Source organism: Hyperolius riggenbachi, chromosome 6 (assembly GCF_040937935.1).
Source record: "Hyperolius riggenbachi isolate aHypRig1 chromosome 6, aHypRig1.pri, whole genome shotgun sequence".
Lineage (NCBI taxonomy): Eukaryota > Metazoa > Chordata > Amphibia > Anura > Hyperoliidae > Hyperolius > Hyperolius riggenbachi.
In genome coordinates this window covers 16302977-16315705 of record NC_090651.1, presented here as the reverse complement: position 1 = coordinate 16315705, position 12729 = coordinate 16302977, and the positions used below count along the sequence as shown (strand labels likewise).

Sequence of the window (12729 nt, the reverse complement as noted above, 5' to 3'; positions counted from 1 at the left end):
ATGTATAATGATTTCCAAGACACAAAAGGGGAGAGAGCCCTGCCCTTGCGAGCTTACAATCTAAAGGGAATGGGGAGGGGGGGGGGACAAGAGGAGAGGTTGTATACAACAAATATATAGAATATGGCCTCAATTCAGGGAGCATTATCAAACATTTATCAAACACTTTATCAAACGTTTGATAATTTACCTCATGGGTAAAATCTCATTTTAAATTCACTAAGGTGTTATATATTTATCGAATGTTTTACCGATAAAACGTTCAACAAATATATAACACCTTAGTGAGATTTTACCCATGAGGTAAATTATCAAACGTTTGATAAACGTTTGATAATGCTCCGTGAATTGAGGCCTGTGTGTTTTAGGATACCTAGTAGGAGTGCAATTTGGTCTTAGGAAAGAGGGGAGTGGCCTAAGGTACCACATATGCTTGTCGGAACAAATGAGTTCTTAGAGAGCGTTTAAAGGTAACAAGGGTTGGCGAGTGACGGATGTGTTGTGGGAGGGCATTTCAGAGGAGGGGTGAAGCGTGTGCAACAGTTTCCTTCTGTCTTGTGCAATAGTTCAGGTTCACTTTAAAAGGATATAAATATGGCCGCCTCTATACCCCTCTCACTTCAGGTTCCCGTTAATGGTCAGCGCTCCTGGCTGCGATACGTGTTGCCATTCTATAAATAGGGAATAAATAGAATATTCCTGTGTAGAGATACCCTGGTGTTTTGTTTAACAGGCCTTTCTTCAGCATAATAAGATGGATAAAGTCCATTTGCCTGGGTCTGACTCCTGCGAAGCATTTTATGTTATTTGTAGATTTGTGGCCGCGCTGCAGCCGTGTCCTTGATGTTGGTTGGAGGGGATTAGTGTTTATTTTTCAGTGTAAGTGGACGGGATTCCTGCTTTTGTAGGCCTGACTAACAGCTGCGGTCCAGCTGCTGGCAACCCCGCTGAGGGAGAGTGTTAAAACCTCTCAGGGGTCAGAGCTGTGGTATGTCGGTTTCCATAGCAACCAACCAAAGGACCACTTTCTCCGAACAATCCCCCCACTCAGCCCTGTCCTGCAGTTAGCTCAGCTAAAGGGTATGCAGCTCAGGGGGGAGGAAGGCAAGATCTAGTGGTGGTGGGGGGAGGAGGGGGGAAGGAGACGCTAAGGACATGTCTTTTAGAAATAACGTTATATATTCGTTCCTTAACGAACAGTCGTCGTGGTAATTGGCGTGTGTGGAGTGCGTGCGTCAACTGCTTTCACATTTTTATACAAACGCTATAATGACATGCATCTTCTCTGCTATGCTGGGAATCTGAGGAGGGCTGACTGGGCCATTATCATCAAGCATGAGGAAGGATGAACATGGCAGGAGTTTACCGCAAGCAGATATGACTGACTCTGACGCATCATCTTCTACAGGCGGGAGATACGCAAGCTTTACGGTCATCACTTCCCCACGCACAACTCCAAGACTTCTCTAGAACTGCTCCCTCCACGGTCCCGGTGCTCCCACACCTGGCATGTTAGTCATACTCCTACTGTTAAAGCATACCTGTACTCCCTCACTTCCCCTAAAGAGGCCCTGTAGTGACCTATACAGTAGAAGGCAGTGCATTATTCATCAACTTTTACAGTAATCATCCTGGTTTCAGCATCAGAAACACTTTCCACATCTATTTATTGCTGTATATTCTTATAAAACTCCGCCCCTCTAGGGATGTCACAGCCTAGGCTGTTTAGCTATGTGGGATTCTTCTCCCAGAGCATTCTGGGCAACCAGGTATTATTTGTACTGGCTTAGAAAACGCTGATTATACAAACATTCTGCAGAGGTGCACCTGACAAAGCTAAAGATCTTACCACCTGAGATACAATTGAGAAAGTAAATCAGGAGAAGAAAGATTTTACAATTACTAAATAATTTATAAATTAATAATTAAAAAAAAAAATCTATTTTATTAATTACAGTATTTTCCCTACAGGTCTTCTTAAAGAGGATCTCCAGTGAAAATAATGTAATAAAAAAAGTGCTTAATTTTTACAATAATTATGTATAAATGATTATTTAGTCAGTGTTTGCCCATTGTAAAATATTTCCTCTCCCTGATTTACATTCTGGAATTTATCACATGGTTAAATTTTTACTGTTGGCAGGTGATGTCAGTGGAAGTAGCTGCTGCTTGCTTGTTTGGCAGTTGGAAATAGCTGTAAACAGCTATTTCCCACAATGCAACGAGGTTCACAGACAGGAAACTGCCAGCACCATGGTCCTCACAGATTCCTGTGGGAAGGGTTTCACCACAATATCAGCCATACAGCGCCCCCTGATGACCCGTTAGAGAAAAGGAATAGATTTCTCATGTAAAAGGGGGTATCAGCTACTGATTGGGATGAAGTTCAATTCTTGGTCATGGTCTCTCTTTAAGTGACAGAGAGGCTAGATGAATGCTGGCATTAAAAAAAAAAAACAACCCAATGTCGGTAATAGAGATGAACGCACAGTTTTCATGGGATATCGACCTCTGACTTTCACATCAGAATTTTACGATTTTCCAGAAGTTGGAAACTGGTTTTTACAAATACTGTATATTCCGGCGTATAAGACGACCCCCCATCTTTTCCAGTTAAAATACAGAGTTTGGGATATACTCGGTGTATAAGAATACCCCTCTTCCAACGCACACCAGATAAAAATTTTGAAAAATCATATACTGGTGCTATGTCTGAACAGATACTGGTGCTGTACTGTATGTTGTACCCAGTATATAGGCGATTGACTGGTTGGATTGGTCAACTCTCCCTAAGTGGATTGGTCAGCTCTCCCCGTCTCCCTGTTTATCAGAGAGGCATAGAAGAACAGATCATGCTGTGCCCATCAAACACGCCTCTTTCACCCTTCTGGCTCCGCCCTTGTATCCTATTTACATCCTTCTCTGCCTCTCAGATCTCACACATGTGCGCCTGCACCGCTTCACTACAGTCCTCAGCAGCGAGATCTGAGAGGCGGTAACAGGACAGGGCGTATCACCCGGCATCAATGACACCCGGCGTATAAGACGACCCCCAACTTTTTAGATCATTTTCAAGGGTTAAAAAGTAGTCTTATACGCCAGAATATACTGTAATTACATGTCTGTAACACACAAACTTTTTTTTTTTCACACAAATAGCAAAAAATGTCGACTGAGCGCACTCAACAGACACGAAAGCGAAAACTCTAGCGAAAATTATGATTGAAATTAAAACCTATTAACATATTTTCGCAAATGTGCACTACTCATAGCTTATCTTTTGGTTAGTGGATAAATATAAACACGTTAAGTTACAATTTTTGCATTTTTGCAATGCAAAATCAGAATCCATAAAATTAGTGCAAATTTCGGTGCAAAATTTAGAATTGTATTGAATTTGGCAGCTCTGACTAGTTTTGAAGGGACGCCGTGTTGCTACTTTCCTGCACACTGTGACTGGGTAGTGCTTCTTAGTGCTTCTTTTATTCAGATTTATAGCGCTTGAAATGTGTGCATCCGCAGCTGCATCTGATTGGCTTGTTTACTAGCTGCATATATTTGCATAACATTAGCATACTTTCGCATCAACACAGAGTTATTTGCATCTTATTTACCATCCCTGGTTTCTATTACTGGTGGGTGGTTAGACAAGATTTTAATATTACCTACTGTGCTTTATTTGTATGTCTATTTTAGAATTGTATATGATATATGATAAAAGACTTTAATGAGGTTTAAATTTAAGTCAGTCCATTAGAAATGAACAATATTCCTAGTTGATACATTTGGTGAGATTATTACAGTAGGAAGAGTCTGAACAAGGCTGAGGAGCCGAAAGCTTGTTCTTTTTTTATTTTAAAGAGACTCTGTAACAAAATGTTCAGCCTTATTTCTTCTATCTTATAAGTTCCTATACCTGTTCTAATGTGGTCTGTCTAACTGCAGCCTTTCCTAGTTGCACAGTGGCTGTATTATCTCTGTTATATAATCTAATCTTCTTTCCTCTGACAGCTTTGTCGGGCTCAGGCAGGAATGTGCTGCTCTACTGTGATAGGATAGAAGCTATACACACCCTCTCCACGCCCCCTGCAGGCTCTGTATGAGTCACAGACTGAGCTCCTCTCAGCCTATCACATGCTGGTTAGCAGCCATGTCTTTGTTTGTAAACACTGCCTAAAACTGGCAATTACAAGCCAGGATTGCAGAAGGGAGTGGCAGAAACAGCACAGAGGGACCCAGGAGAACATAGTGAATAGAATGGTATGCTTTTTATTGTAAGAATTTTAGAGTACAGATTCTCTTTAAGCTAGCCAATAAATGATTTTCCTTATTCAAAACGACTTTCTATAGGAAAACACAAGTTTGCTTTCTTAAAACAGAAAGTATTTGCAATACGGTAATTGGAGGAGTGAGCTCTGAGATGTCTCCCATCATGCTTCACTGCTGAAATATGCAAATCACCCATTGTTGTCCCTGTAAGTCTTCTATGAGAAAAGTGTCTAGAGCAGGGCTGTCAAACTCAATCATGGAACGGGCCAAAATCAAAAACCTAGTCTAAGGTGCGGGCCAAATTGTTTATTAAGATTTAACATTAATTGCATAGTCTCAAACTAAGTGGTGAAATTTGCCTTCTTAAAAAGGAAGGAAACTTGCAATAATTCAGCTTAGAATGAACATCTGTGGTTACCCACAATGCACCACTGCTGAATATGCAAATGATCTCTTTATGCCCCTGTATGCCAGACTAGCATCCAGAACCGCTGGTGTATATCAAGCCTATAGCTTTAAATATTACACAGCCACATCAACCCCACATGCAAACAGCCTGTTTCGGTCTTTTGGCCCTCATCAGTGCATGGCAGGGATTGATATGGTTGTATGGGATAGGGCTTGGACCAGTACAACTGTAACCAAGCAGCCACTAGGAATGTATAGGGTGATAAAAGAGACCAAAAAGCCCTCTTACTAATAAGTAATGCTGGGTGGAATTTGCCTTCTTAAAACAGAAGGAAACTTCCAGTAATTCAGCTATAAGTGAACATCTGTGGTTACCCACAATGCACCACTACTGAATATGCAAATTATCTCTTATCGCCCTTGTAGTGGTGTAACTGTAGCCAACATGGTGGACCTGCTCCTCCCTCTTCTGCAGAGTAGTACAGTGGAAGTGGAGCAGTTTAATATGTACTGGCCCCAGTGCTGATGAAATGTGCCGTAAGGCAAGATGCTAGCCTTCACTTCTCCCATAGGGCTCGATTCACAAAGCGGTGATAATCCAGTTAAAGACTTTAGGTGTGATAACCATTTTATCACGCCTAAACTCAGTTTAGGCATGATAAGTTTAGGCGTGATAAGTTTAGGCATGATAAGTTTAGGCGTAAAAAGTTTAGGCGTGAAACGTTTAGATTAGTTTAGATCGCAAAGTCCCGAGCACAAAGCAGCGCCATTAAACTCTATGCGACGTTTCGCGCACCAGACTTTGCTAGCGCAAAACTTTTGATCAGCTGTGCACTGCCGTGGGGGGGGGGGAGGGGCAGGGGGTGTAAGGGGGGGTGGTAACCAGGAGGCACACGAGGAGGTGCGGTTCCCAAGAGGGGTCCCATTGCTAATGGGGTCCTATGCACTAAAAAAAACCATACTGGTCCATAGCGAAACACAATAATCAAAAATGGACAGCTTAGCAGGTCCTAGAGGATGTGATGTTGGACTGGTTGCAGCCAGTTTTTATCCAATGACTAGAGTTTTGGGTTTGGGTTATTCTCGGGTTTTTTGTCTGTCTTGAATTTAAAAAAATAATCTGAAAAGAAAACAATTTGGTCAGTATTCTCTAATACCGTTATTGTCTTTGATCAGTTCTTCTTGACTCTCCCATCCATGGACTGTCATTTTCTCCATCGTGTATTCAGCTGTGTGCAGCTCGCCTGGATTTACAGAAAAATGTATCACAACAGGTGCGAAGCAAACCGGAGCAAAAAGCAGAGCGTTTGCTGAAAGTAGCCAATCAGGTTTCTGAGATAAGATGATACAAGGATACTGATTGGTAGCTCTGGACTAATAACATAGGTTGTTCCAGTTTTCTCTGCACCTGTCTTGATAAATCACCTCCTCTGACATGTTTGCCATTTATTGCCTCCTGCCAGGACAGCGGAGGGTCTATTGATGCCATGACTCCCTTCCTTTCTTGTCTTTGTGGTAGCATTTCCTCACTATAAGTCAAAACGTCCATTGTGTGCAGGGAGAACCTCACAATGATGCGGAATCCTTAAGACCACCACATACCGTGATTAATCCCCCCATAACCTGACACCCCTCTCCCTGTCAGCAAGAGGTATTGAGTTACAAAGCAAACTTTGACCCCAGCGACCTTTGGATTCAGTCCTAAATCTCTTGATAATAGGACATAAATAAATTCACCGCTCTGAACCGCTTTCTGACCAAACACCGCCAGCTAGGACTCCAGAGCCTCTCCAGGTGGAGCAGTACATGTCTCATCCCGCTATGAGTGACCTCTGCCCATGGACTTCCTGTTGTCAAAACAACCTTGGCAAAGTGTCAGCGATTGACTGGAAATAAATACCAAATTCAGGACACAGTGAAATGGTTAAAAAAGGAACTTTACCGAATGTAGCTTGATAAATAAAATTGCTTATTTTTAACAATATTACTTTAGAAATGATTTAGTCAGTGGTGTGACATGATTACCATTAGCAGGTGCATCACTGCGGAATGCTTGTTTGTTGTGTGTTCTGAAGTCAGTAGAAACAACACTTGGTCTCCCAGAATACTCTGGGAGGAGCATTCTGCATAACTTAACAGCCTAGGCTAAACATCACTGGGAGGGTGAGATTGCATACCTATATACAGCTATATATAGATATAGGAAGTCTTCATGTTGCTGGAACCAGGATAATTAACATATAAAGGGGTATCCCTGAATGAATTACTACCTTGCACTATATGTCACTACAGGGCCTCTTTAAGTTAGCACCATTAAGGGCCCGTTTCCAATAGCGTGAATCCGCATGCAGACAACGCATGCAGATTCGCATAGACAATACAAGTGGATGGGACTGTTTCCACTTGTCAGTTTTCATTTGCGTTTTTCTGTGCAGGATTTTTCTGCACGGTAGACCTTGCAGAATTCGCCTGCGAGTGGAATGCATGCGAATCGCAGGCAATGTATTTAATAGGGAAATCGCTTGCGCTTTCCCCATGCGTTTTTGCCGAGAATTCGCATGCGAATTCGCATAGATACCAATGTAAATCCACACAGGCAGTGACATGGTTAAATTCGCATGCAAAATCGCTGCAAAAAACGCATGTGGAATCACATCTGTATGCGATTTCGTCAGCGGTGGAATCCAGGCAATTCCACACCGCAATAGTGGAAACGAGCCCTGAAATAAAATATTGGACTGAAGAAAATTTTATGAATTAATGCCACTAAATTAAATGCCAGTCATACCCTAATTTTGTGCTGACATAAGGTGTTAAATTATTTTCAGAAAAGACTCTACTAACGTATTTAATTAATATATAATACTTACAGTGAACCTTAAAGTAAAGGACTAAAAATCTACTCAGCAGAACTGAAAAGGCTTGGTGTTTCTTTAACAGTTTCACAGCATCGGAACTTTGTTTTTCTTACCAAAGCATCATTTTTAGCTGCATTTTTAGCTAAGCTCCACCCATCAAAGAAAAAAGCTTTTTTTCCCTGAAGCTGTGCAGAGCATGATGGGATTTCCTATGTTGTTATTCACGTTGCATAGCAACTGGGAGAGGTGCTCAGGACACAGGACAGTTGAAACTGTGTCTCATGCTCCCTGTCACCTCCTTTCAACCAAAAAAGATGGCTGCCGTCATGAAATCAAACATTTGCCTGTTCTTTTAAAACATTGTGGGTAAGAGATTATATTACCTATCTATTTTTATTAACATAACTAATGTAACTTAATGACAGTATGTTTGTTTAAGCTGGAGTTCCTCTTTAACTGTAAACAAAAAAAAAGTTTCACTTACTTGGGATTTCAACCAGCCCCCTGCAGTCATCCTGTGCCCACAGCGTGCCAAACCGATCCTCCATTCCCCTGCTTAGTTTTGATTCTGCCAACTGATCAGTTGGCGGGCCATGGCGCCTGCTCGGCCTTGGCAGCGGGCATCCTCATACACGTTCACATCAGCGAGCGCATCCTGGGTGGGAGCAGTAAGAGGTTCTGGGTGGGAGCAGTAAGAGGATGCGCTCGCTGACATGCACGCATATGAGGATGTTCGCTGTCAGGGCCGTGCAGGCGCACTTGGTCGAAACTAATCCTCGACAGAGGATCGGTTCGGCTGCGGGCACAGGACGGCTGGTCGAAGCCCCAGGCAAGTGAAACTTTTTTGTTTTGTTTTGTTTACAGTTAAAGAGAAACCGTAACCAAGAATTGAGCTTTATCCCAATCAGTAGCTGATACCCCCTTTCCCATGAGAAATCTATTCCTTTTCTCAAACGGACCATCAGGGGGCTCTGTATGGCTGATATTGTGGTGAAACCCCTCCCATAGGAAACTCTGAGGATCATGGTCCTGACAGTTTCCTGTCTGTGAACCGCATTGCATTGTGGGAAATAACAGCTATTTACAGCTGTGTCCAACTGCCAAAAAAGCAAGCAGCATCTCCTTCCACTGACATCACCTGCCAGCAGTAAAAATGTCTCCATGTGATGAATGGCAGAATGTAAATCAGGGAGACGAAAGATTTTACAATGGGAAAACACTGACTAAATCATTTATACATAATTATTGTAAAAATGAAGTACATTTTTAATTACGTTATTTTCACCGGAGTTCCTCTTTAAAGAGGAACTCCAGTGAAAATAATGTAGTAAAAAAAGTGCTTCATTTTTTACCATAATTATGTATAAATGATTTAGTCAGTGTTTGCTCATTGTAAAATCTTTCCTCTCCCAGATTCACATTCTGACATTTATTACATGGTGACATTGTTACTGTGGGCAGGTTATTTAGCTGTTTCTAGCTGCTCTGTCTGTTACAGACAGCTAATAACAGCTATTTCCTGTCTCTGAACATTGTTACATTGTGGCAGTTTGCCAGCAGTACCGCGGTATTCAGAGCCTCTTGTGGGAGGGGTTTCAGCACAAAATCAGTCACACAGCGCCCCCTGATGGTCTGTTTGTGAAAATCATTGTCTTTCTCATGTAAAATGGGGTATCAGCTACTGATTGGGAAAAAGTTCAATTCTTGGTTGGAGTTTCTCTTTAAGTTTGCTTTAAACACAGCTAGTAATGGTGGCAGTGTGGTGATGTAGTGGTTAGCCCTCTTGCCTTGCAGAGTCCTGAGTTCCATATGCCTGGTCAGAGAATTATTCTCTACGTGGAGATTCTTGCTTGCCTGGGTTTCCTCCGGGTGATTTAATTTTCTCCTACATACCAACAATCCACCATATATGTATACTTCATATCATACATACTGTACCTCCCATACAACCCCCCTCACCAGTGAGAGATCACTATGGCCAGTCAGAAGCTTTGTCGACCAATCAGGTGGGTTGCTGGCACCAGACCGGCCATCAACATTTTATAAAATTTTGTAATTTTTCACAGTAGAGGTCATCTAAAGTTGCATGTCCCACGCTGAGAATCTGGGATTCACCATCATTTGTCATGTTGTGAGCCTGATATGTTCTTACAGAAGGTGTTTTTTTTAATTCACTGATTTATTTTTTTAACACTTTCCGGTAAGCGTTCCGTGCCCCCCACACAGCACTTCCTCTGGAGAGAACATTTATAGAGGCGGATAAGCACAAAGAATGCAAATCTGCTCCCCTATTACAGAGAAAACCGCCTCGCGTTTCCCAGTGACAGCATCTGCTGAGCAATCTGTGATCAGACACAAACTATTTATTTATTGTCAATTAGATTTTTTGCTTGCATTGTATTTACATAAAACAAGGAAACAATGATAATTATTACGGCGTTTGTGATCCAGAACTCCTGGCAGGATAGTGCGCTGTCTTCTGTACAGAAATATTGTCATTGGATTAGTCCTGTTTCCAGAGGATGGCCTGGAACGAGGAAGCGGAAGAGCGATAGCGTGGAGAGCTGATCGTGGTATGCAAGTGACAATTGGTGTCCAGGTTGGGACCGGGTCAGACTGGGTCAGACTATAGCATAGTCCTCACTGATAAATAATTACAGCCATAAAATACTTTCCTATCAGTAAATGGCTTCTGAGAGCAGGAAAGAGATAAAAAGGGTCCGTTTATTTTCACCTCAGATGTCCTTTAAGACTTTAAGTTTATCAGGCTGGGCCTTTGCCGATCCCAAAGTGCAGCTGAACTCACCCTAGGCCTTAAAGGAGTTATATGCAAGACTGCAAGTTTGACTTCCCTCCTGCTGGCCATGCAATAATATGAGGCGGTAGATGGGATCATAGAAGGTGCCAGCCAGGCCCCTGGACAGCCAGCAGGCCCTAGACACCTGCTTAGAGTGCTTTAGGGAAGATCCAGCTCTGCTGTTATTCACAAGGCAAAGAGGACAAATCCCTGCCATGTTGGATGCAGTCTTGTAACTATAATTCATGCCCCCTCCCCAGCGAAATGTTAATGGGGCCCCTCCATGTTCCGTTGCCTCCCCTTTGTGCCCTTCACTGCCTGGGGGGCCCATCTCACAAGGGTCATAAAACAAGTGTGGCCATCAGGATCGTCACACCCATAACCAGTGTAGCCACAAACACATCTGATCTGGAGGATCGACCCCTTTATCAGAGGGAGTCAATCTATTAGTTGGGGCCCCTTTACAACTCTGCCCCCCCCCCCCTGCGATCGCATGGGCTGCACCCCTCTAGCTAAGCCCTTGGTTGCAGGGGCGTAACAATAGATCCGGCAAGGGATGCCTCTGCAGGGGGCCCAGAAGCCACAGGGGACCCGTGGGGGGAAAAGTTTGAGAGACTGACAACTAAGGGCAAGGAGAGAAAAAACGTATTCTGCTCTCGTACCATTGTTATATTGACTGCATGTGTCCACCACACAGATAACGACTCATACACACTTTGGAATTTGTCCACTGTCGCTGCTCCCTAGGGTTCGTAAAAAACATCTGTCTCTCACTGCTGCAAAGTTCTGATGACTTCATGTACAACCTAACAAACAAAGGAGTCACATTTTGAAAAAAAGTTGTAGACTTTCCCTTTTCAGCAATCACTCCGAAAGGATTCCTAGATTCTTATCACACACGTTAATGACCTTATGGCTCTGATTACTTTTACAACACAGTGGAGTGGAGATTGATGTCTGACTGTTGCCGCCTCATTGAGAGCTTGTTGTCTCACATGGAGTCCAAGATCCTGTAATAAGAGTATCAATCAGTGACATTCTGAATGTTTTGCCAAAGTTACAGTAAATATGTATGTATTTTATGTTCAGCATGTCATTGTTGTTCCTCCATATAGCATGTGCTCTCACATAGTAAAATAATACAGCTGTGTGTGTATGTATGTAGTGGGAGCAGAGCTGCAATGAGGGACTTGTCGGCTGCAAGGAGCTGGAGGAAGCCCCGGGTAAATAGATCTGGGGGTAAAATAGATTGCCTGACATTTCCTTTAAGTCTAAGTGTTGTTTTCTGCATGGGGAAAACACATTGGTCCTCAGTTTTCCTGTGCAGAAAGCGAGGGGGGTGGGGGGCCCCTTCCAAAGTTTTGCAGGGGGGCCCAGTGATGTCTAGTTACGCCCCTGCTTGGTTGGATGCAGACTGGGCCACCTCCCGCTCCTTAGCCCAGAGCAGCCACTCTGATTGCTACGCCGCTACCAATAATAATTGCAGTTAGTTAGTTGCCCTTCTTTCCTCCTTCATTATCCGTTATTCACTGCTCCACTCTCCACGTTGCTTGTTTGCATCGCCATGGTTACAGTCTTTCATCTTCTATACAGATGACCTGGAATAAGCTGAAAATACAGTTTTTGCAGCTAATGTCCTTATCCATCAGTTTCAGTGGATTTAGCTCTCTCCGGGCTCCCGGTCCCTCCTTCCTGCTGACTTGGCTGTACAGCATTGTGTGTTCTGGAGTCAGCCCTGGACCCAGAGCTCCCACCATCTGGAATCGGCTCCCTCGGCCCCCTCTGCTATCAGTGAGGCAGCATTATTCATATTACAAGATCAGGGCAGCCCGTTCATTGCCAGCGGTAAGGACATCCCATGTCAACATTTTTATTTCGGTCTCAGAACATGCTGCTCATTGAAAAAAGCGCAGACAACAGACGCCCTTCGCGAGCCTCATTGAAATGAGAGACTGTTCCCCGGTCACTGTCATTCCTCTTATCCAACACGAGGCTAAATTGTGTACAGAATGGAGGACTGATGAGCCAATTCTGCATCTTTCTGGCAGCAACTCTTATGCCTGCATTTACTTCTTCTGTTACTTTTTTATTATTATTATTATTATTCTCACATCTGCATTTTCTTCTTCTGTTACTTTTTTTTAAATGATTATTATTCTCGCAGTCAGGATGATAAAAGCCAGCACAAATGTAGTCTATCATTTGCTGGTATTAGACCGCAATTTTTTCTCTGTCATTTTTCATCTCGCTCAATCTTTTACTACCTTCTAACATAGAATACAGCAGCTGCAGTACTATTATTATTATTATTATTATCCTGTATTTAAATAGCGCTGACATCTTCATGTCACTGATTGTCCTCAGAGGAGCTCATGATCTAATCCTACCGTAGTCATA

At 42.9% G+C, this 12729-nt stretch overlaps 1 protein-coding gene across 10 annotated transcripts in view; it reads left to right on the top strand.

Moving 5' to 3' along the window:
* The window catches only part of PKNOX2 (PBX/knotted 1 homeobox 2), a 603376-nt gene that overhangs the window by 291627 nt on the left and 299020 nt on the right, over positions 1–12729 (top strand). Inside the window, exon 1 of one of the 10 annotated variants that reach the window (XM_068238890.1) lies at positions 11952–12177. The exons of the other annotated variants lie outside the window; for them this stretch is intronic. The gene's annotated coding sequence lies outside the window, so the exon portion shown is untranslated. Of the gene's footprint in view, positions 1–11951; positions 12178–12729 lie in introns of those variants that run through there. 10 annotated transcript variants of the gene reach the window in all.